This window comes from Schistocerca americana, chromosome 1, assembly GCF_021461395.2.
Source record: "Schistocerca americana isolate TAMUIC-IGC-003095 chromosome 1, iqSchAmer2.1, whole genome shotgun sequence".
In the NCBI taxonomy this organism is placed as follows: domain Eukaryota; kingdom Metazoa; phylum Arthropoda; class Insecta; order Orthoptera; family Acrididae; genus Schistocerca; species Schistocerca americana.
The window spans coordinates 561533798-561557042 of NC_060119.1; the positions used below are offsets into that span (position 1 = coordinate 561533798).

Here is a 23245-nt window from a genome sequence, read left to right on the forward strand (position 1 = left end):
GTCAAGCAAGTGTTTTACAAAGATGTCGTTGAAAGGCCCAAGGAAAGGATGAATCGAGTGAGACCAGACATTGAAGACAAGAGGATGCTGCACAACCACAACGACAGTCACGAAATTTTTCATGTCAAATAGCTTTCCTGTTATTCCAAAGTACCCCTGTTCATCTGAACCGAGTGCTTCCGAGTATTTTCTTTTCCCAAAATTGAAAAATGTCTTAAAACGACGCCTTTTTCGGATTCTGGAGAACGTTAAAAAAAAGTGACTGGCATGTCAAAGGCCCTACCAGTTGAAGGCTTTCAGCGCTGCTTCCGAGACTGGGAAAACCATTGTGTAGCTGCTGAAGGAAACTACTTTGAAGGCGACAATATTGTTGTTTGAAAGAAATAAAAATTTTGGGAGATAACGTTAGTCTCATTACTTTTCTCATACACCTTGTACTTCTCTTGCTTGAGACAATTCTCTTTGCTGATTCAAGGCATGTGGCTTGGCTGTACGATTCTTCATAAGTGAGCAAACCAATGTGTCTGTGCTTTTGGGCGGTAGTCGTGTGGGAACTTTGAGATCCTGCTGCTGTCTAGTATGGCCCTCGTGAATGCATCGATTCCATATTGACGTCACAGTAGTGGAATCCAGACTAACACGAGGAGCAATATCGCGGGTCAACAGACTGCAGTCTCGATACGCCTCAGTCGAATCTGATACATGCTGGCAGATGTTTCTTATTCTTATATGCGACAGAACACCTTGTTCTGACAAACAAACAGCAGTTAAAAGCGTCATTTTTCCTTGCATGACAACGTCGATGGCATTACTGCTACCTACGTCGGGAGGTTACCCTGAAGTGCTAATGATTTGCGTATCCAAACTTGAGGTACATTTCATGCCTGTTTCTACATCTACATCTATAGTCCGCAAGCCACCCAGAGGTGTGTGGCGGAGGACACTTTACGTGCCACTGCCATTTGCCTCCCTTTCCTGTTCCAGTCGCGTATGGCTCGCGGGAAGAACGACTGCCGGAAAGCCTCCGTGCGCGCTCGAATCTCTCTAATTTTACATTCGTGATCTCCTCGGGAGGTATAAGTGGGGGGAAGCAATATATTCGGTACCTCATCCAGAAACGCACCCTCTCGAAACCTGGACAGCAAGCTACACCGCGATGCAGAGCGCCTCTCTTGCAGAGTCTGCCACTTGAGTTTACTAAACATCTCCGTAACGCTATCACGCTTACCAAATAACCCTGTGACGAAACGCGCCGCTCTTCTTTGGATCTTCTCTATCGCCTCTTTCAACCCGACCTTGTACGGATCCCACACTGATGAGCAACACTCAAGTATAGATTGAACGAGTGTTTTGTAAACCACCTCCTTTGTTGATGGACTACATTTTCTAAGGACTCTCCCAATGAATCTCAACCCGCCTTACCAACAATTAATTTTATATGATCATTCCACTTCAAATCGTTCCGCACGCATACTCCCAGATATTTTACAGAAGTAACTGCTACCAGTGTTTGTTCCGATATCATGGAATCATACAATAAAGGATCCTTCTATGTATTCGCAATGCGTTACGTTTGTCTATGTTAAGGGTCAGTTGCCACTCCCTGCACCAAGTGCCTATCCGCTGCAGATCTTCCTGCATTTCGCTACAATCTTCTAATGCTGCAACTTCTCTGTATACTACAGCATCATCCGCGAAAAGCCGCATGGAACTTCCGACACTATCTACTGGGTCATATGTTGTGAAATTATTACAAGCTGCCTTCATGGCGTTGACATTTTAATAAACACACGACATGCAGATAACACTAACTTGGTTTCTACGAACTTTACACCTCACTTTCGTCTATTGCTCTATTAGTGACAACAGCCCCAGAGAACTTCGCCTTTCCACCCCTCTGCACCGCCCTCGCAGCTTTTAAACCAGTGGCCAAAACCGCGTACAGAAGGCAGAGAGCCCCCAGAGCGGCGGTTTTTGCGAGGCCCCCCGGGCTGGCAGCGGGCGGGCGCATAACGGGTTTCCGAGGCGGGGCCTGGGGCCGCTCCAGTGGGCGCGCTGCCAGGATCGACTCCCGGGCAGGGTATGTCGACACCGACCGGCACTGCTTAGAGGCCGGCGCGGCTCCGCCCCCCTTCGCTGGCCAACAGCTCGCTCCAGACTGTACTCTCTCGTCCATCGTTTATCACGGATGTTAACATTACGCTATGTGTTCGCAAATTTTGTTGCGGTTAGGATTCTTCTGCCTGTGGAATGGAAAGTCCAATACAGTCGCACACAATTACACTACTGGCCATTAAAATTGCTACACCACGAAGATGACGTGCTACAGACGCGAAATTTAACATTTAATCGACAGGAAGAAGATGCTGTGATATGCAAATGATTAGCTTTTCAGAGCATTCACACAAGGTTGGCGCCGGTGGCGACACCTACAACGTGCTGACATGACGAAAGTTTCCAACCGATTTCTCATACACAAACAGCAGTTGCCCGGCGTTGCCTGGTGAAACGTTGTGCCCGCATCTCGTGGTCGTGCGGTAGCGTTCTCGCTTCCCACGCCCGGGTTCCCGGGTTCGATTCCCGCCGGGGTCAGGGATTTTCTCTGCCTCGTGATGGCTGGGTGTTGTGTGCTGTCCTTAGGTTAGTTAGGTTTAAGTAGTTCTAAGTTCTAGGGGACTGATGACCATAGATGTTAAGTCCCATAGTGCTCAGAGCCATTTGAACCATTTGAAACGTTGTGATGCCTCGTGTAAGGAGGAGAAATTCGTACCATCACGTTTCCGACTTTGATAAAGGTCGGATTGTAGCCTATCGCGACTGCGGTTTGTCGTATCGCGACATTGCTGCTCGCGTTCGTCGAGATCTAATGACTGTTAGCAGAATATGGAATCGGTGGGTTCAGGAGGGTAATACGGAACGCCGTGCTGGATCCCCTCGTATCACTAGCAGTCGAGATGACAGGCATCTTACCCGCATGGCTGTAACGGATCGTGCAGCCACGTCTCGATCCCTGAGTCAACAGATGGGGACGTTTGCAAGACAACAACCATCTGCACGAACAGTTCGATGACGTTTGCACCAGGATGGACTATCAGCTCGGAGACCATGGCAGCGGTTACCCTCGAGGTTGCATCACAGACAGGAGCGCCTGTGATGGTGTACTCAACGACGAACCTGGGTGCACGAATGGAAAAATGTCATTTTTTCGGATGAATCCAGGTTCTGTTTACAGCATCATGATGGTCGCATCCGTGTTTGGCGACATCGCGGTGAACGCACAATGGAAGCGTGTATTCGTCATCGCCAGACTGGCGTATCACCCGGCGTGATGGTGTGGGGTGCATTTGGTTACACATCTTGGTAACCTCTTGTTCGCATTGACGGCACTTTGAACAGTGGACGTTACATTTGAGAAGTGTTACGACCCGTGGCTCTACCCTTAATTCGATCCCTGCGAAACCCTACTTTTGAGCAGGATGATGCACGACCGCATGTTGCAGGTCCTGTACGGGCCTTTCTGGATACAGAAAATGTTCACCTGCTGCCCTGGCCAGCACATTCTCCAGATCTCTCACCAATTGAAAAGTCTGGTCAATGGTGGCCGAGCAACTGGCTCGTCACAATACGTCAGTCACTACTCTTGATGAACTGTGGTATCGTGTTGAAGCTGCATGGGCAGCTGTACCTGTACACACCATCCACGCTCTGTTTGACTCAATGCCCAAGCGTATCAAGGCCGTTAGTACGGCCAGAGATGGTTGTTCTGGGTACTGATTTCTCAGGACCTATGCACCCTAACTGCGTGAAAATATAATCACACGTCAGTTCTAGTATAATATATTTGTCCAATGAATACCCGTTTATCATCTGAATTTCTTCTTGGTGTAGCAATTTTAATGACCAGCAGTGTAAGAAAATCGACAGAAAATAAGTTACCCTTAGGAGAAATGACGCAAGAATCGTTCAAATGGCTCTGAGCACTATAGGACTTAACTTCTGTGGTCATCAGTCCCCTAGAACTTAGAACTACTTAAACCTATCTAACCTAAGGATATCACACACATCCATGCCCGAGGCAGGATTCGAACCTGCGACCGTAGCAGTCGCGCGGTTCCGGACTGAGCGCCTTAACCGCGAGACCACCGCGGCCGGCTGCAAGAATCGTCTAAAACCACTTGTAGCCTTGATAGCGCCCTTAATTAGGCGAGGAAGAGAGTCGAGGAGTTTATTCAGATGTGCTGTATCCAGCTGAAGCCACTCATTTACGCTTACATCTCGTAGAGTTGCCATATTTTGGGGATGTTAATGGCTGCTTTTCACCCACTGTTCCAAGTAGTTGCACACCTTTTCAATGGGATTAAGATCTGATGATGTAGCACGCCAGTCGAGATGTGGTAGGGTACCTGAGTTTTCGTCAAACCCGTGACGTCTGTGAACGACGCTGCTGTTTTCTTGGAAAACACGAGTATCCGCAGTATACTCACCAGAAAGGTGTAGAAGGAACGATTTTTCACTGAGAATTTTGACACAAACAATTTGATTCATGTTCACGGTGATCTCAATGAGTAGTGAGTCCAAGTCATGGTACGAAAAACACCCCTAAAACATGAGACAACCTCCTCCGGCCTGACCTACACCCTTCACACCCTCGTTGGGCTGCTGGTGCGCTCGACGCTTCGCATCATTTGAAAACAGGTGAAATCGCCACTCGTCCGACAAGACTACATGCTTCCATCCATCTACTGTCCAGATTCTGTGTTTTTTGGCCAATGAAATGTGCAGTACTTGTGCAACTACGAGCAAAATCCAATTTCGGGGTACTGTTCTCTATCCAAATGTTTAGCACTTGCATTTTCATTCGCAATGTTTACTCGGAATATTATTTACCAGAACACTACATTCACTGGTAGCAGGAATTCCTTGAGTTTGAAACCGATTTTCATTGAGCATTGACTTGGCGTCACACTCGTCTCTGGCCATTCTCGTGCAGTATCTCTTCACTACCTCTGTTGCCACGTCGTGTTACGTGGGTGGAGGTGGTCCACCACTCCTTGTAGATACGGTGGACAGTCTACGTTAATGTTCCAGCGAATCAAGCAACTTCATTCACGGTGTGATCATGCACATGTCCAAACACTAAGGTTCCTTTCTGTTATTCTGTCATGTCTTCAAGTCGAATCATTCCACTGTAATGATTCGACTGGCACATACACAGCACTTTCGTCGGTGGTGGAAGATCACATGACAGCCTGGCACATTTTCACACCGCCTAAAGTTCTCCAAAGCGATCAGTCGTTCTTTTAATGGGGTGACTAATACTTTGTCTGGTCTGCTTGCAATGGTACGTTAATGCTGCAACCTCACGGCTTGCACACCGCTATGTTGGCACATTCAAGGGATTCCGCATAGGATCGATATATCTCTGGCAGTTTCGGCTGTCATCGGTCGCTCACTTCGAGCCCGCCACACATGAGCGATTTACGAAGCGCTTTCAATTCGCATTTTGAACGCTGATGTGTCGTGAAGCTTTGCTCTCGTGAATTAACTACGATGTTTAAGGGTGGCGGCAAGAATGCTCGTAATGAAAAGAAATGTGTACGGAAATTTATCAAACTTGCTTTTGACGCTTAGACTGGTAAATTTGGTTATCCACTAGAGAATTGCTCAGACCGAAATTACAAGCTACTTAACGAACGTAGTTGTTGAAGCTGACTGCAATTTTGTGGCATGCGTGATCACTCCATTATTTACCTTTGAAGTAATTTCCTCATCTTTCCGAATCCTTTTCCTCACCTCACGTTCAATAATATTGCAAATAGTTTTTATCTTGTTACTGGAGGAGCTTGTTTTTTTCACCCAGAAAATACACAAATTTTGATAAACTGATTTTGCTTGGAATTTCACATTATAACTTTTAATTTTCGTTTTCTCTTGCTGCTTAGGTTTCATGATATCCTGGATCTATTTGTGACCCAGGGTTTACGAGCGCGTAATCTACTTATATAGATTAATCTTTTAGGACAACGCTTTTCAAAGTATCCAATGAATATATTAAAGAATACGTTATATTTCTCACTAAAGACAGAAGGGAGGTGTAGATATCCCGTAAAAAAGGTGTCGTATGTAATGCGCATACGCTGATGTGAATATGGCATTGTCATCATTGGGTAAATATGTGCCCATTACTAGTAAATTTCCACAAGTTTCATTTAATTAACACGTAAATTATTATACACTTGTAGAAATATAATTTTTTTCTTTTTGATTTTGAACACTCCAAGTACTACTGAATCGACTACTTCCTAAATTTTTGCTAGGAAGCTGTTTTTGGTGGAACCAGATAATAAACCGCTTCAGTTGTAAATAGTTTTATTGGTTCAGCCTCGTCCTGTTTCGGGCGATTATAGCTCTAAGCCCATTCTCAGGAGTGCAAGACTGCAAAAAGGAAATGAAGCAACAATAATAAGAAATTGTATACTACTTAATAACCATTGAAACTATTTACAACTGAAGCGGTTTATTATCTAGTTCTACCATGAAGCTCAGCTGCGGATGTCGTTTTAACCAAATCTTATTTTTGGTAGATTGGATAGTAATAACTGATGAAAACCTGTCGGATTTCCACCCATCTTTTCATCAGTAGTTTAAGCTGAGCAAGTCTACATTCTCATAGGGTAGAAACAACAAGTTTTCTTGACACACCCTAACTCAGAATGAGATTTTCACTCTGCAGCGGAGTGTGCGCTGATATGAAACATCCTGGCAGATTAAAACTGTGTGCCGGACCGAGCCTCGAACTCGGGGCCTTTGCCTTTCACGAGTCTCGGTGTGGCACACAGTTTTAATCTGCCAGGAAGTTTCATATCAGCGCACACGCGGCTGCAGAGTGAAAATCTCATTCTGGAAACATCCCCCAGGCTGTAGCTAAGCCATGTCTCCGCAATATCCTTTCTTTCAGGAGTGCTAGTTCTGCAAGGTTCGCAGGAGACCTTCTGTAAAGTTTGGAAGGTAAGAGACGAGATACTGGCAGAAGTAAAGCTGTGAGGACGAGGCGTGAGTCGTGCTTGGGTAGCTCACATGGTAGAGCACTTGCCCGCGAAAGGCAAAATGTTACACGCTAACTCTCTTTTCATGCCACCGGACCGTAACAGCGTTTCCATCGCTATATCTTTAAACTGACCTGTAAAACAATGGTAGGCGTAGCACATTATAATCGCCTAAAATGCCAATAATGGTCAATTTTTTAATAAATACTTTTTTATTTCAGGTACGTACTGAGAACTTGGGACGAGGACGAGTTTAACTTCTACGAGTGAGTAAACTTTTCAGTAGAAGATAAAGTGTATCTGATTTTTGTTTTCGATGTCACAAATTTTAATTCTTCTTTGTGATATTACAACTGATCTGAAACGCTGCAAGATCTCCTATCAGGAATATTTACCTTTCTTGTCTTTTGTTGTTTACCTTTATACTAAAATCAATCACAAGGTGTCGATGTAAAAGCGCCATATAAATTTTTTGTTGTTTTCGATGTAACCATGATTAACATCAGTCGTTTAACAGCCGAGAGACATTAGACAGCATGCGAGTAGTTGGTTTCTGTGATTAAACTTTATGTTTAAAGTTTGTTAGAAGTCGCCAAGTGCTCTTGTTATGAAAAACAGTAGGAGTGTAGTCTGTTTAATTTGCGCGCCTTGAGTTCTTCTGTCTCAAGACATACTCAGTTTCTAACGTTAATATTTACCGTATTGTGTTAAGCCTCCGACGTTAAGATTATAGATGTGAGGAAGATATAATGGCAGCATTTTAAATTTTCAAATTCACTCAGTAAATATGACGATCTAATTTTTGTTGCACTTGGTATCCATTACATAGGCAACCAGCAAATGGGACTGGTTATCGGATGACTGTTTGAGCCTTTAGTAGTACAGATAAATAAATGTTGTGTGACTAAGGCCTCCCGTCGGGTAGACCGTTCGCCGGGTGCAAGTCTTTCGATTTGACGCCACTTCGGCGGCTTACGCGGCGATGGGGATGAAATGATGATGATTAGGAGAACACAACACCCGCTCTCTGAGAGGAGAAAATCTCCGACCCAGCCGGGAATTGGACCCGGGCCCTTAGGGCGGACAGTAGTACAGATGGCCCTATTGCTTGTATAACAGTGGGATCAGCGGTTAAAGATTTACTTTATGCTGCACTGTATGGAAAAAAAGACTATCATCTAAATACCACTGCTATTCATGTGGCTTGAAATATTGCCCAAGTGGTCCTGACGGAAGGTTGTACTCGATTATGTGTGAGTCGCTGGGTTTTCATTCATAACAGCGTGATTCCAGTACGTGTCTCACCACCTTGATTTCGAATTTTCTTTATTTCGCTGTAACTTGCACCAGAAGATCGCTCAGGCAGCACCTCCAAGCAGACCACCGCACTTTCCTATCCCCTGTCCTGACCCACTAAGAAACTACTCCGTCCCTAATGAGAACAATATTGACGGGGCGCTCTGCTTCTACATACACACTCTGCAAGCTGCCGTATAGTGCGTTAGGGGAGTACTTCGCACCAATATTGGCGATTCCATTCGCGAATTGAGCAGAGCCAAGGTGTCTGTCTCTATCTGACTGTATGTGTCCTCATCCCTCTCATCTGATTCTAATGATGCCTGCGAGTTCTACGATGGAGGCCACAAAACTGTCATTCTTCCTCAAATACTACTTCTCTATATTTATCGGACAGGCTACCTTTCTTCCACAGATTACCATTTAAGTTCCCTGAGGGTCTCTGTTATACTGTCATATTGGTTTTACCAACCTGTCACTAGTCTATCACGGCGTCTGTGAGTCTGTTCGATGTCTACTGTAATGTTTCACGAAGTCTCCAAATGACGGGACATCATACTGTGTGCTGTTTCCTATGCAGATGCGTGACGCGTTCCCAAAGCCCTTCCAACAAATATAACTCTTCAATTCGCCTCCTCGCTTACAGTTTATGAATGTCCAACCCATTTATACGGCTTGTTAGTATTAACCCTAAACATTTAAACGACATGACGAGCTCCAAGTTTTCACCACTAAGCTCTGTTTTTCCTTTGTCAGTTTCGTCCGGCGATTCCTGGTATCCACGCCAGTGATATACACGTGTTTTCATACACAGTAATAAATGCGATATCTTTTCTTCCTCCTACTTACTTATTTTTTGCCAAACATTTATGCCTGCATTTCAGAGAAGGCCGATCGGAACCATGTTTCCTCCAGCACAGGACGACTGGGGGTCGAACTAGTTGCCTGCGCATTCAAAGTAAAAGTCCTCACGTTCATAAACTTTCGCTGCTGCGCCTAGCTAGGTTCACTTCACTTTCAAACAAACGCACCTTTCACCATCCAGGTTCACTGTGGAACACCCTTTCTCCCATGGTGTGATTCGTTCTGAACAAAACAGCACGAACGGCAGTGGAGTACGTAGGTGGTCAGAGAGAGATAGAGAGAGAGAGAGAGAGAGAGAGAGAGAGAGAGAGAGAGAGAGAGAGAGAGAGAGAGAGATAGAGAGGAGGAGGAGGAGAGAGAATGGCCCAACTCAGCGGTCTTTCTTCATCTTCAGACGTTTAGATAAACTACGGCGTGTTCTTATCAAAATCTACAGCCTACCTTGTTCAGTATACATATTCTTGTTGTGCTCTTCTGTGCGAAGACAGGTTTGATGCACCTCTCCATATCTTGCTATCTTGTGAAGCATTTTCTTTTCTGCTTAACTACAGCAATCTTGAACATGCTTACCGCATGTAGTCAGGCTTCGGTCTCCTTTTACATTTTGTATACATCTGCTGCCCCTGCCTACCGTCACTCCCCCCCCCCCCCCCCCTCCCTATTATAAAACTGGCGACTCCTTAGTCCCTTAGGATGAGTACTATCAACATTTCCCTTCTTTTACTCTAGTTGATTCGCAAAGCTTTTCTCTTCTCTAGGCATGCAATACACATCTTCATTATGGGCTGCACACTACCTCTTCATTAGTTATCCGACCTATCCATTGAATCTTCAGTATTCCTCTCTAACCCCACATTTCGATAGCTTCTCTTCTCTTCTCTTATTGTCTGCAGAGTTTATCATCCGGATCACTCTTCCTTATACCGCTCTACGCCGAGCAAATAATTTCACAAAAAAGACTTCCTAAACTTAAATTTATATTAAATGTTCACAAATTTCAGCTTTTTAAAAATGCTTTTCGTACTATAACAGTTTGTGTTTTATAGCCTGTCTATTGCGGCTATCGTCACTTATTTTGCTGCTCAAATAACAAAACTCGCCTAGTACTTTTAGTGACCCATTTTCTAATCTAATTCCTTCAGCATCGCCTGATTTAATTCAAATACATTCTATTACCCTGATTTCATTATAGTTGGCGTTAATTTTGTTGCCTCTTTTCAAGAACTATCCATTCCATTCGACTGCTCTTCCCAGTGCATCGCCTTCTCTTGAGAGAATTACACCGTCATTGACAAATCTGAAGGATTTTATTTCTTCTCCTTAATTTTTAATTCCCTTTCTAGACGTTCCCTTGGTTTTAATTATTCGACGTACAGATTGAGTAACATGGGAACAGAGCTCAACCCAATCTGACTTCCGTCTCAGTATCTGCGTGTCATATGCTTTGATTCTTAAAACTGCAGTCTGGTTTTTCTACAAGTTGTTCGTGTTGTTAGCCAACAAAGGCCAGATCAGTCATCCAGACTGAAGATCCTTCAGAAATTAAAAATATAATCGCTACCACGCCTTTCAAAACAATCGCTACCACGCCTTTTCAGAAATGAGTGTAGCCTTTCCACCGATGCCCTATATTGTGGATCACCTATGGTACGGCTGTCTGTATCGTTGAAGCACACATGCCACCCTACCATGATCCCTGGTTCGTGGTAGACATAAAAAGTGAAAAATTATGAGTAAAGAATAAACGCGATCAGGTTGTATTGAGCGAGGAAGGTTATGAGAATGAAAGTATCGCTATGTTACGGTAGAAAATGTTATTTCAAATGATTAATAACAAAATATCTCACTGAGGAAATTTACGTAGGCCTACCTTTAATTTTTAATTTTTTAAGGCGTACTGACTAGAAAATTCTAAGTACAAATACTTATTTAGCGTCTTTTGTAACTTTTAATTATCACTGTGCGCAACGTTGGTATAGTTCGTTATACAAGGGTGTTGAGATAGTACAGTAACAAGGAGGATTTGAATTCTGATTATCCTTAAAAATGAAATCTTCCACACCTTTGTTTCTCAAAACAGTAGATGCGGGCAGAAAACATCACTAAATCTGCAAACTGTGGTGGTGAGTAGCATAAAAGAGATGCATTATTGATGGTGCTGCCTAAAATACTCGTGCAGACACGAAAACACAGGAAGAAACTAGAAAGAACTAGAGGACCGATGCAGACTAGGCATAAGAGTAATTACTTTAAAAACAAAACTGTACTTTGCCGCAAATATAACGTATGTAATTTCAGCATTATTTGTTTCTTAATTCTTATCGGCTGAAAAAAGATGACAGAAAGAAAAGTGGTGCTTAATAAAAGGGAGGCTGCGGAAGAACACTATAGGAGAGAAATATTTGAGTGAAACATATTCCATAGGTAGGGAATGCAACGTATGTTGCTCAGTCACTAGCGAACTGTGATGATACACAGTGTAAACCCATGAAGGAGCATCGATTCCTGTGTATTTACAGTCCTGTCAAGATGTGTTTCTGTTTTTCTTCAACTTCTAGGTTCGGTCAGCAAAGTTATGTTTACGCATATGTAAAAGCAAAAGTTGTGCACTTCACAACACGAATAAACGTAGTATTTTGTGACTATAATATCAACGAGTCACAGCTGGAATCGATCAACTCTTACAAGTACCTGGATGTGAAAGTTAATATGGACGTGAATTGAATGATCACGAAGGCTCATTCGTGGGTAAAGCAGGTGGCATACTTCTGCTTATTGGTAGAGGACTGCGTAAATGCAAACAATCTGCAAAGAAAATTGCTTACAAATCACTGTTGCGATCCATACTAGAATATTGCTCGAGCGTGTAGGATCCATACCAGGTAGGACTAACAGGAAATATTGAACGTATACAGAGAAGGGCAGCACAAACGATCACAGGTCTTGACGATGTGATTTTTCTACGAACCGTAAAAGTCATTTATATATAAAACTCTCCATTTGTGCGGAGCGTATGTTTGAAGAATTGCAAATCTAAACATTAGAGATGCGCAAATGACTAAACAAGTAAAACCGAACAAGACATTTAGGACTAGCAGATTCATAAGATCCACAAATGGGGTATTATTTGGCAATAGCTAATCATTTGCTTCAGACAACATACAATGGTGTAGGGAACAACATTATGACGACTGAACATCGCGAGACTGAATACCGCGTGGTAGGGTTGCGAGCACGTCAAGTAGTAAGCAAAGTATATAATTGGAGCTGAGACGAATTAGGACTTATTGTAGCTAACTTTCGCGAATTGCGTGACATGTGGGTAGACGTCTGATGCACATACCTCAAGAAACCTACCAAGTGCTTGTCGAATCCATACTATGCAGAATCGCAGCTGTATTGCGGTCCAAAGATGGACCAACACGCTTTTAACAGGCGTTTATTATTTTTTTGCTCCATCTGTGTGTGTGTGTGTGTGTGTGTGTGTGTGTGTGTGTGTGTGTGTGTGTGTGTGTTGGTACATGAAGTACTTGCAGAGTTAACTTTCTCAAAATGGAAATTGGCATATTGTCGTGCGGTCTTCACTTATTCGTCATCGAATTACAAACATAGGGTTTCAGTGAAATGATAAAAACGCAGTAGAATGAAACAGTATGTATTCTTGACAGGGACAGCATGTGGATAACCACATCGTAGTGTAATCTCAAAAGGTGCTACTTGCGGAGTACTCAATGATTTTGCTACATAAACTACAGGAATCCAGAGGACAAGGAGCAGAAAAAGGTCATTTGGAGATGCGACTGGAAATGCGTTCCAAGAGATGTACAGTCATTTGCATGTGGAGATATAAGATCTCTGTCAGCGAGTCGGGTATCAGCACCAGGCAAGTAAGCCGGAAGACGCGTGGAACATTCTCCACTACAACTGCTATTATCAGTATGACTTAATAACGCGTGCAAGCCTTATTACCTACGGACTTGCCTCCTCGATGACGCTTTTGTCGCTGCTTCGTAACACAGGCCACCACCATGCTGGTATTTCTCTCATCCATCCTCTTCACAGGTGAGGCTGCCTTAAAGAGTGGGGGAGGTGGGGGGTTGGACGGTGTCGTCAACCTACACATCATCATCCTGTCGGCTGTCAAGAATCCGCACGGTATGGTGGCAGCAAACCATCAGCACCGGATCAGTGTGAATGCGTTGACAGGGCTTTGAGCGACTGCCTCGTTATCCTTCCACAGTGCTCCACAGGCGAGACACGTCTGCACTCCCTGCTGGTGACAATGATTCCCCTGTTGGAAGTTGTGCGTTGCGTTTCGTGGTACGAGGAGTAATGTGGCTGCTACGTGGTGGTACTCCAGCTCACCAGCCCTCTTCAGTATGGGTCCAAAAACCAGTGCGAACGGGACTTCCCTACTTTCTTGCTGTGTTGTCATGTGTACTTTCAATCATTGTAACCTAACCCATCAAAGATCGTTCTTCTCTGCCTTCAAGTCTGTGTATCTACCTTGCAACGCATTTCCGACGATGGGCGAACATCGACATGACCTTTCCCGCTCCTTACCCTCTCACTTTGCAGCTTTCCCCCGTTTAGTAACATCACACTATATTTGAATATGGAGAGGCAGAGGGGCTTAATGCATCGAAGATGTCGACATAAAAGAATCTGTTCGCAGTTAATCTCCGTGCTCCCGCTGGGTAACTGGCTGAAAGTAAATTCAAACTGTTAGTTAATTATCCTGGTGATCTCCTTGCGAGGCATATCAACACCTAAGCACGTTAAAATCGGGGAAGCCAAAGCGGTGACGAAGCAGAGACCTTCCAGATCGACACTGTGGTAAGAGAGGAGTCGTATTAGGCAGGAACGGGGTTCAGTTGCCGACTGTAACTTTTACCTGTCGTTACCCTAAACCAAAATTAAAAATGAGAAGGCTGATTTGTCCACTGTTCCCTAATAAGAGTTTGTGCTCCGTCTCTAATAACTTTGTTGTCTCTCGAAAGTTAAATCTTAGTCTTCCCGTTCTTTTAGCAAATGAGACGCGCGCATAGGTTGTAGGCTTCTGCGGATGCCCGTACCACCCACGCGTCTCGCTGAGTCAGGCTGCTTTGTGCGGCGATGAGCGGTCTGTGCAGAGGCTGAGAAGTTGCCTAACGCTCGCCGCGAACGGAGACGGGTCCCGCCGCGGTTCTGCGAGTGAAAGGTCACAGCCGAGCCGCGGCCAGCAGGCGGTCGCCACCCCCACACCACACCACACCACACCCAGCAGCTCGTAAAAGAGCCGCGACTGCCGACAAACTCGTCACTTTATGAAACCCTTGTGCGGCAGCTCTACGAGGCTCTTGACAAGCGCCGCGTAAAAACTTCTCTTCCAAATTTACAGCTGTCATGCAACATTAAATCTTCCTCTGATGTTATCATCATCGTTATCGTAATAATAATAATAATAATAATAATCGCGATTAACAGTCCAGTTCATCCTGGAAGGAAACACAACGAAAGGAAACGATGAAAGAGCAGAACAGGTGAAATTAACCGTAAACTGGAGCCGGGAGGACGGTGAGGATCAGGTTTATATTTAGATTGAGTTCACATTTGCTAAGTTCTACAGAAAAGATCTTGAGGGTATGAACCCTGATTGCCATTGGCGGCACGTGAGTGTACATTCTGGGTGTTCACAAATTTTTAGATTCAGGTAACTCTCAGAGTGTGAAATTAATAGCATCTGCCGTGAACAGTTACGCTTATCAACAAGTTGATACGACTACAGCCACTGCCAATAATAATAACAACAGTAATAATAATAATAATAATAATAATAAGATGAAGATGCATAACTCATCCGACAAAAGGAACAATTAATTTGTGGAATTTTGTTGTTTTGTACCTAACCAAGTACAGTTTGTCAAAAACGAAATAATGTGTAAGCTTTCGCAACTCTCCATTTCGCATTTTTGTGTAAATGGGAGTTTTCGTGCTTGTCCATTATTTCTGACAAATGTACAAGATCACTAACAGGTGTTTTAGTTCATGCATTTGTTTCCGGGCTCAAAATCAGATATTGTTACGCTACATCCATACAACAACTTGTGCTTACTGCACATTTCCTTCTTAAATATTCGGTTATAGTCACGCTTATTTGATTTCGTCACTCTCTCAACCAAATAATCTCTCCTTGGAGGCCCTAGTTACTTTGCGGCTAACTTTTCCTGCTAATTTACTTTTTTGTTTCTAGAATGAGTTATTCACTCTGCAGCGGAATGTACGCTGATATTAAACTCCCTGGCAGATTAAACTTGTGTGCCGGACTGAGACTCGAACTCGGGACCTTTGCCTTTCGCGGGGCAAGTAGTCTACTGACTGAGCTCAACGTAGTTCATGTCTACACTGCACACGAAAGCCGATACCCGCACAGTTAACAACCAACTCCACACTCAAAGTGCCGTTTGTGGAAATGATTAAACTCAAGCTGTAAAGTCTACCAATGTGGTCACTTGACTAGAATACAGATGAGGCGCTGAGATCTATAATGGCTTTAAGCACACTGTCGTCGATCCTACATTCCAATGAGTATCAGAGAATCCAGTGATACAGCTTTTCATGAATTTTCATATATACATTGTGGGCCTACAGCACAGATAAACCTAACTCACAATAAGATGAACACATTTCCGAAGCATGAATAAATGCTACAATCTCACAAATGTTCTATAACTCACTGAGTAACAGACAAAACAGGTTTACTGTCTGCACTGCTTTAACCCATTCTGACATCCAACCTAATTTTACTACAAAATATGGTGAGTGAGTTAGCATAACTGCGGAGCTTGCTATCATCTATCAGGATTTACGCCGAGCGAACGGGGATAAAAGTGTGCCGCAGCGTGCTACCAACTCGTGGCACTGACGTAAACTTCTTCTTGAATAGCGAGGGCTAGCTGTGCACATCGTGAACCGTGCACTTGTGCATATATTTGACACATAAGGCAATTACGTCACGCGAGTTGCGCATGCGCAAAAGTTCTTTAAAACGTCACAATTGAACGTGTACTCGCGACACTGATGCCAAGTTTCACAGAGAGCAGAGGAACAGTAGCGCGGTAGATTTACCGGGTGATCAAAAAGTCAGTATAAATTTGAAAACTGAATAAATCACGGAATAATGTAGATAGAGAGGTACAAATTGACACATATGCTTGGAATGACATGGAGTTTTATTAGAACCAAAAAATACAAAAGTTCAAAAAATGTCCGACAGATGGCGCTTCGTCTGATCAGAATAGCAATAATTAGCATAACAAAGTGAGACAAAGCAAAGTTGATGTTCTTTACAGGAAATGCTCAATATGTCTACCATCATTCCTCAACAACAGCTGTAGTCGAGGAATAATGTTGTGAACAGCACTGTAAAGCACGTCCAGAGTTATAGTGAGGCATTGGCGTCGGATGTTGTCTTTCAGCATCCCTAGAGATGTCGGTCGATCACGATACACTTGCGACTTCAGGTAACCCCAAAGCCAATAATCGCACGGACTGAGACCTGGGAGGCCAATCATGACGAAAGTGGCGGCTGAGCACACGATTATCATCAAGCGACGCGCGCAAGAGATCTTCCACGCGTCTAGCAATCTGGGGATGAGCTGCATCCTGCATAAACATCGTACGTTCCAGCAGGTGTTTATCAGCCAGGCTGGGAATGATGCGATTCTGTAACATATCGGCGTACCTCTCACCCGTCACGGTAGCCGTTTTGCTGTCCAGCGCCATCTGTCGGACATTTTGTGAACTTTGTGTGTGTGTGTTTTTTTTATTCTAATAAAACCCCATGTGCTTCCAAGCATGTATGTAAATTTTTACCTCTCTATCTACATTATTCCGTGGTTTATTAAGTTTTCAAATTTATACTGACTTTTTGATCACCCTGTAAGTACCGCGTCTCTCAGATTGCAGCATCTATGTTTTGTTTAACAGCATAAAAAAAAAAAATTCGCAAGGTGTTAAAAGTTAGGGTGTTCACATGCTCTTGTGCTCTTACATAGCAGCCGCCACTGCTGATTGCACATGTCTTAAACATGTGCAGAGATCAAGGCTATCATGTGCTGTAAGTCGCTGGAGTCCTCTGTCTATGATACTTCATTCTTATTGGCGACTTTTTGGTCGTCGTACCAATACGAAAGCCTGAACAACCGTTGCACAACTGTTAAGTGCATGGTGTTGATTGTTTTCAGGAATCACCGACCTGTTTTTCTGTTTCACCCTGCCCCAGAATTCTCTTCTGAATTACAAGTGTCTCTACGTCCCGCTATTTCTTCTCTTCTGTCGGCATAAGGAATCCCTGCTTCTGAAAGCTTGCAATTTTCACATCTTTCTACTGATTTTTATCTGCAGTTGCAGAGTGAGTAGATTTTGTAGACCGATCGAAAAAAAAATTTGCACCACTACTTACCTGCGAAAGGGGATGTGTTTAGATTCAAGGGAAGCGAGATCGAAAGAATAAGACTTATGAAACTAAAAAACAATTTTGCTACGAAGTAAGAACAAAATAATAACCAAAATAAAATCAGTCTTTTCGAAAGTCCACGCTTTTGCACGTGTATGGGATCAAATCTACCGCTGGCTGCAGCCGGCCGCGGTGGCGGAGCGGTTCTGGACGACAATTGTTCACGACTGGTTTGAAGAAAATTCTGGAGAATTTGGCCAGCCAGATCGCCCAGCACGAATCCCATCGAACATTTATGGGACATAATCGAGAGGCCAGTTCGTGCACAACATCCTGCACAGGCAACACTTTCGCAATTATGGAGCCTATAGAAGCAGCGTGGCCGCGCCGTGTAGCCGCGCGGTCTTGGGCGCTTGCCACGGTTCGCGCGGCTTCCCTCATCGGAGGTTCGAGTCCTCTTTCAGGCATGGGTGTGTGGTTATCCTTAGCGTAAGTTATATTAAGATATATTAAGTGGTGTGTAAGCTTAGGAACCGATGACCTCAGTGTTTTGGTCCCATAGGAACTTACCACAAATTTCCAAATTCCAAGCAGCATGGCTCAATATTTTTGCAGGAGTCTTCCAGCGTGTTGTTGAGTCCATTCCACGCCGAGTTGCTTCACTACGCCTAGCTAAAGGAGGTCATACTCGATATTTGCAGGTATCCCATGACTTTTGTCACTTCAGTATACTTTCTTCCTCCATATGTGAGAAATCTTATTGTAAGTTTCGCCGATCATCAGTTGTCAGACGAGTTTAGAAGTAGTCAGCGAAGAGAGCCCGAGGCAATGGATCAGGCTCGATTCCACGTGCTGCTGTTCCTACATTTTACGCTCACCACAGTGCTGTGTATTTTTTACTACTGTTCATAGCAGACACTTGGAGGCCAAGAAGAGGCGGTTGGGTACTGTGAGTCTAGACATGCCTGTCAGTTGCCTTTGTTCCATTATTCTGCTTGTGTCTTCGCTCATTATTTGTAGGCAGCGGCCATCAGTTGGCGACGGTGACAGCGGTCGACCAATACGGGGCATTTTTTCAGTGTTTTTTTTTTTTTTTTTTTTTGTGTCACGATAGCGGTTAAATGTTCGATGACATCGCTTGGTGTAGGCCGATTCGGCGAGAAACTTCGCGTGTTCACAACCCGTCTTAATGCAGCACGTGAAGTTGGGCATTTCATTTTTTGCTTCTTTTCATGTCTGATGCTATGGGTATTGAGATTATCACTGTCCGGTTATTCTTTTTTCAAGCATGTCTTCGAAGCCAATATGACGATGCCTTTTTTCTGTCTACTTGAAATAAAGAAATGAAAACGTAACTCCCGTCAGACGCATGTTACGGAGAATTTTCAGGAAGCAGACGTACACAGTTACTGCAGTTTTCATTTTGCGCTGTGCTCTGTCATCTAGGAAATAAACGCACGCGGTCATTCATAGTTGTCAGTACATGAGTACTTTTTCCGGAGTGGGAAGGAGCGCCTGGTCCCCGGCACGAATCCGCCCGGCGGACTTGTGTCGAGGTCAGGTGAGCCAGCCAGTCTGTGCATGGTTTTTAGGCGGTTTTCCATCTGCCTTGGCGAATGCGGGCTGGTTCCCCTTATTCCGTTTCGGCTACACTATGTCGGCGATTGCTGCCCAAACAAGTTCTCCACGTACACATATACCACCATTACTCTACCTCGCAAACATAGGGGTTACTCTCGTCTGGTGTGAGACGCTCACTGGGGGGCGGGGGGGAGGGGGGCGAACCGCACAATAACCCTGGGTTGGGTGTGGGGCGGCGGAGGAGTGAAGTGGACTGCGGTAGTCGTCGTGGGGTTGTGGACCACTGCGGCTGCGGAGGGGACGGAGCCTCTCCGTCGTTTCTACGTCCCCAGTGTTAACATACAATACAATACATGAGTACTTCAGAAAGTTACACATGTGTCTATTACTAACACCAGTTTCCAACGAGAGTGGTGTATTGTCAGAAGAGAGTGCATGTTCCGGGACTCCTACGCAGTTCTGCTGTACTACGTTTGAGAGATGCATCACAGTGTGCGAGGGAAATGGCGCGGCAACTGGAAATGTACTGCAAAGCTGATACAAGCAGCACAGTACAATGGTTGTTCGCAAAACGTCTACATTGCGCAAAGATTCACCGTGAAATTCTGGCGGCACATGAACCACATGAAATGTGGTGTCCAGCCGTTGTGAAATTGCGACAACAATTTGATAAAGGCAGAACAGACGAGTGTGATATTGATTGGGAAGCCCAGCTCTTCCACGATACAATTACCATCTTTTCGGCGTGCTGAAACAACATCCGAGGAGCAAACATATTTTCAAACGAGGAGGACAATGCCACAGTGGTTATCGAATAGCACCGTGACTAAGGAGCTGATTTCTACAGTGGAGGAACTGAACGATTAGTAGATTGGTCCGACAGTTGTTAACAGAGACTTGCCCACCACGTTTAAAAGTATTGCCATGTGTTTGCGTCTCTTTGAAGTGAAGCATTCAATAAAAGTTAGAGGGACTACCATAGTAAAGTAATACTTACTTTTTGAACCCCCGTCATAGAACCTCGCAGGACCGTCAACATGAAAGGAGACTCATAAATGTAAAGTCACGAAGGAGGTTGGAAGTCTGTCGTGCCCCAAAATATCGGCGATGATTCAGAAGATGCAGTACGTTTATGATTTCATTAGATAAAGTTCACAGACTGAACGAAAAACCAAATTACGGCCCTGTGACAGAACCAAAGGTCAGTCTCTTACGGATTTCACTTAAGAGTTTTGGTAGAGGTTTAGGGAAGGAAGAGTGGCTACTGTTTGGTGTGTAATGAAAAGGAGCGCCTGTTTGGAGTTAATTGAGAAGTTTTGTCGTGACGCGCGGGGCGACCGCGGCGCGCTCCCAGCCAGCGACCACGAGGAACAGGTCTAACCGGCCGCGGCCGGGGTGATCGACAGCTGATTCCCATCTCTGCTGAGTGGTCGCCACCAGCGCAGCATCCGACGAGGGCGGCCGCCACGTCGCCAAGGTGGAACGAGCGCTAATACGCTCCTCACTGCGCACCACTCTTTCGCAACACTTCGATTTCTCTCGAGCCGCATTTAACGCAACATTTAATTAGTGTTGCGTAGTGTTTCGTGTCGTTCACTATAGCTGCTTGAACCCAAGTACTCCCGTGGAGAGAATCTACTGTGTCCAGTGTGATGGCTGTGGTTGTGGCTCTGTTTACCGCGCGGGATTAGCCGAGCGGCCTACAGCGCTGCAGTCATGGACTGTGCTGCTGATACCGGCGGAGATTCGAGTCCTCCCTCGGGCATGGGTGTGTGTGTTTGCCCTTAGGATAATTTAGGTTAAGTAGTGTGTAAGCTTAGTCCCATAAGATTTGACATACATATATATTTTTTTTTTTTTTGTGGCGCTGTTAGGAGTAGTAGTAGTAGTAGTAGTAGTAATAGCATTAGTAGTCATACCGGCTAAAATACACAGCCTGATAAAAAAAAGTGAAGGATCAGTATACAAGGCCGAATGTCCACGTAATTTCAAATGGTTCAGATGGCTCTGAAACTATGGGACTATGGGACTTAACATCTGAGGTCATCTGTCCCCTAGAACTTAGAACTACTTCAACCTAACTAACCAAAGGACATCACATACATCCATGTCCGAGGCAGGGTTGGAACCTGCGACCGTAGCAGTTGCGCGGTTCTGGACTGAAGCCCCTAGAACTGCTCGGCCACCACGGCCGGCATCTGGAGTAGATCACACACATCCATGCCCGAGGCAGGATTCAAACCTGCGACCATAGCAGTCGAGCGGTTCCGGACTGAAGCACTTAGAATCGCTCGGCCACCGCGGCCGGCTCCACGTAAGTATCTGCACGTATACACCAGCCCAGGGCGTATAAATGGTTAGAATTGCAATGTTCAGTGACAGGCAGGACGGCCACTAGAACGCATTAGTGTTGTTACGAGGCCTGGTAGGGTACATAAGGCTCGCGAATGGTAGTTAGCCACAAACGTGGAAAAATGTAAGTTAACGGCTATGAGTAGGAAGAACGAACCTGTAATGTTCGTGCACATTATTACTAGTGTCCTGCTTCACACACTCAAGTCGTTTAAATATCTGGGCGTAAGACTGCAAAGCGTCTTGAGGTGGAATGAGCATGCGAGAACTGTGGTAGGGAAGGCGAATGGTCGTCTTCGGTTTATTGGGAGACTTTTAGGAAAGAGGGGTTCACCTGTATAGGAGACCGCATATAGGACGCTAGTAAGACCCATGCTTGGGTAACAGATGTTTGGGATCTGCACCAGACTGAATTGAAGGAAGACATCGCAGCAATTCAGAGGCGGGCTGCTAGATTTGTTACCGGTAGGTTCGAACAACATGTAGGTGTTACGGAGATACTTCGTGAACTCAAAAAAGAATTCCTGGAGCGAAGGTGACATACTTTTCGATAAACACTTTTGAGAAAATTTAGAGAACCGGCATTTGAAGCTGATTGGCGAACCATTCTAATGCCGCCAAGATACATTCCGCGTAAGGACCACGGAGATACGATACGATAAATTACGACTCTTTCCCTCGGTATTAACGAGATGGCGCAGTGGTTAATACACTGGACTCGCTTTCGGGAGGACGACGGTTCAATCCCGCGTCCGGCCATCCTGATTTAGGTTTTCCGTGATTTCCCTAAATCGCTAGAGGCAAATGCCGGGATGGTTCCTTTGAAAGGGCACGGCCGACTTCCTTCCCTGATCCGATGAGACCGATGACCTCGCTGTTTGCTCTCTTACCCCAAACAACCCAACCCGTCCCTCGGTATTTGCCAGTGGAACAGGAAGGAAATGACAAGTGGTGACACAGGGTAGCCTCCGCTACGCACCATACGGTGGCTTGCGGAGTATTTACGTAGATCTAGATGTAGAATAGCGTCAGATATCGAGTGGTCACTGAAGGACACAGAGATGCTGCGTACGTGTGTGAGACAGCGTTATCAGCACCTTACAGCGCTTGAAAGGGGTCTCATTGTGGGTATCCAGTTGCTGGTCGAATTGCGTAGCAGCTGGATTTGTGGGGCATTCATGTGTGACAGTGGACAAATGTTGGACTGTAACGGAATGTGAGGGCAGGCATACTCATCGTCAAGGTTCCAATCGTACACGTCTGACCACTACAGCGAGGATCAGCGTATTTTGCACCATTGTAACACATTCTCGCTTGTTCCTGCCATCCGCGAGCAAATAATGGGGACATTCTGTATTGACCAGAGACTAGTATAAGCTAGGCTGGCATTTAACACCACAAAAAAAGATTTGTTTGGAGTACTGCCGTGACTGGGAAGCATGGGCTCCTGACGAACGGCGTTACAGCGTTCAGCGATTAATCATGGTTCTGCACTTACGTCGGATGACCACCGTCGTCGTACATTGAGGCGACCTTAAGAGAGGTACCATTCTTCCAATGTGATGGAGAGCCGCGGCGACGTTGCTCCTGGCATCATGGTGTACGCAGCCATCGAGTATGACTTCAGGTGATGGCTGGCAGTGCTTCAGGGAACTGTGTTGCCACAATG

At 44.9% G+C, this 23245-nt stretch overlaps 1 protein-coding gene across 1 annotated transcript in view; it reads left to right on the forward strand.

Moving 5' to 3' along the window:
• Nucleotides 1-23245, forward strand: part of LOC124606399 (homeobox-leucine zipper protein HOX24-like) — a 653808-nt gene that overhangs the window by 306567 nt on the left and 323996 nt on the right. The window lies entirely within an intron of this gene.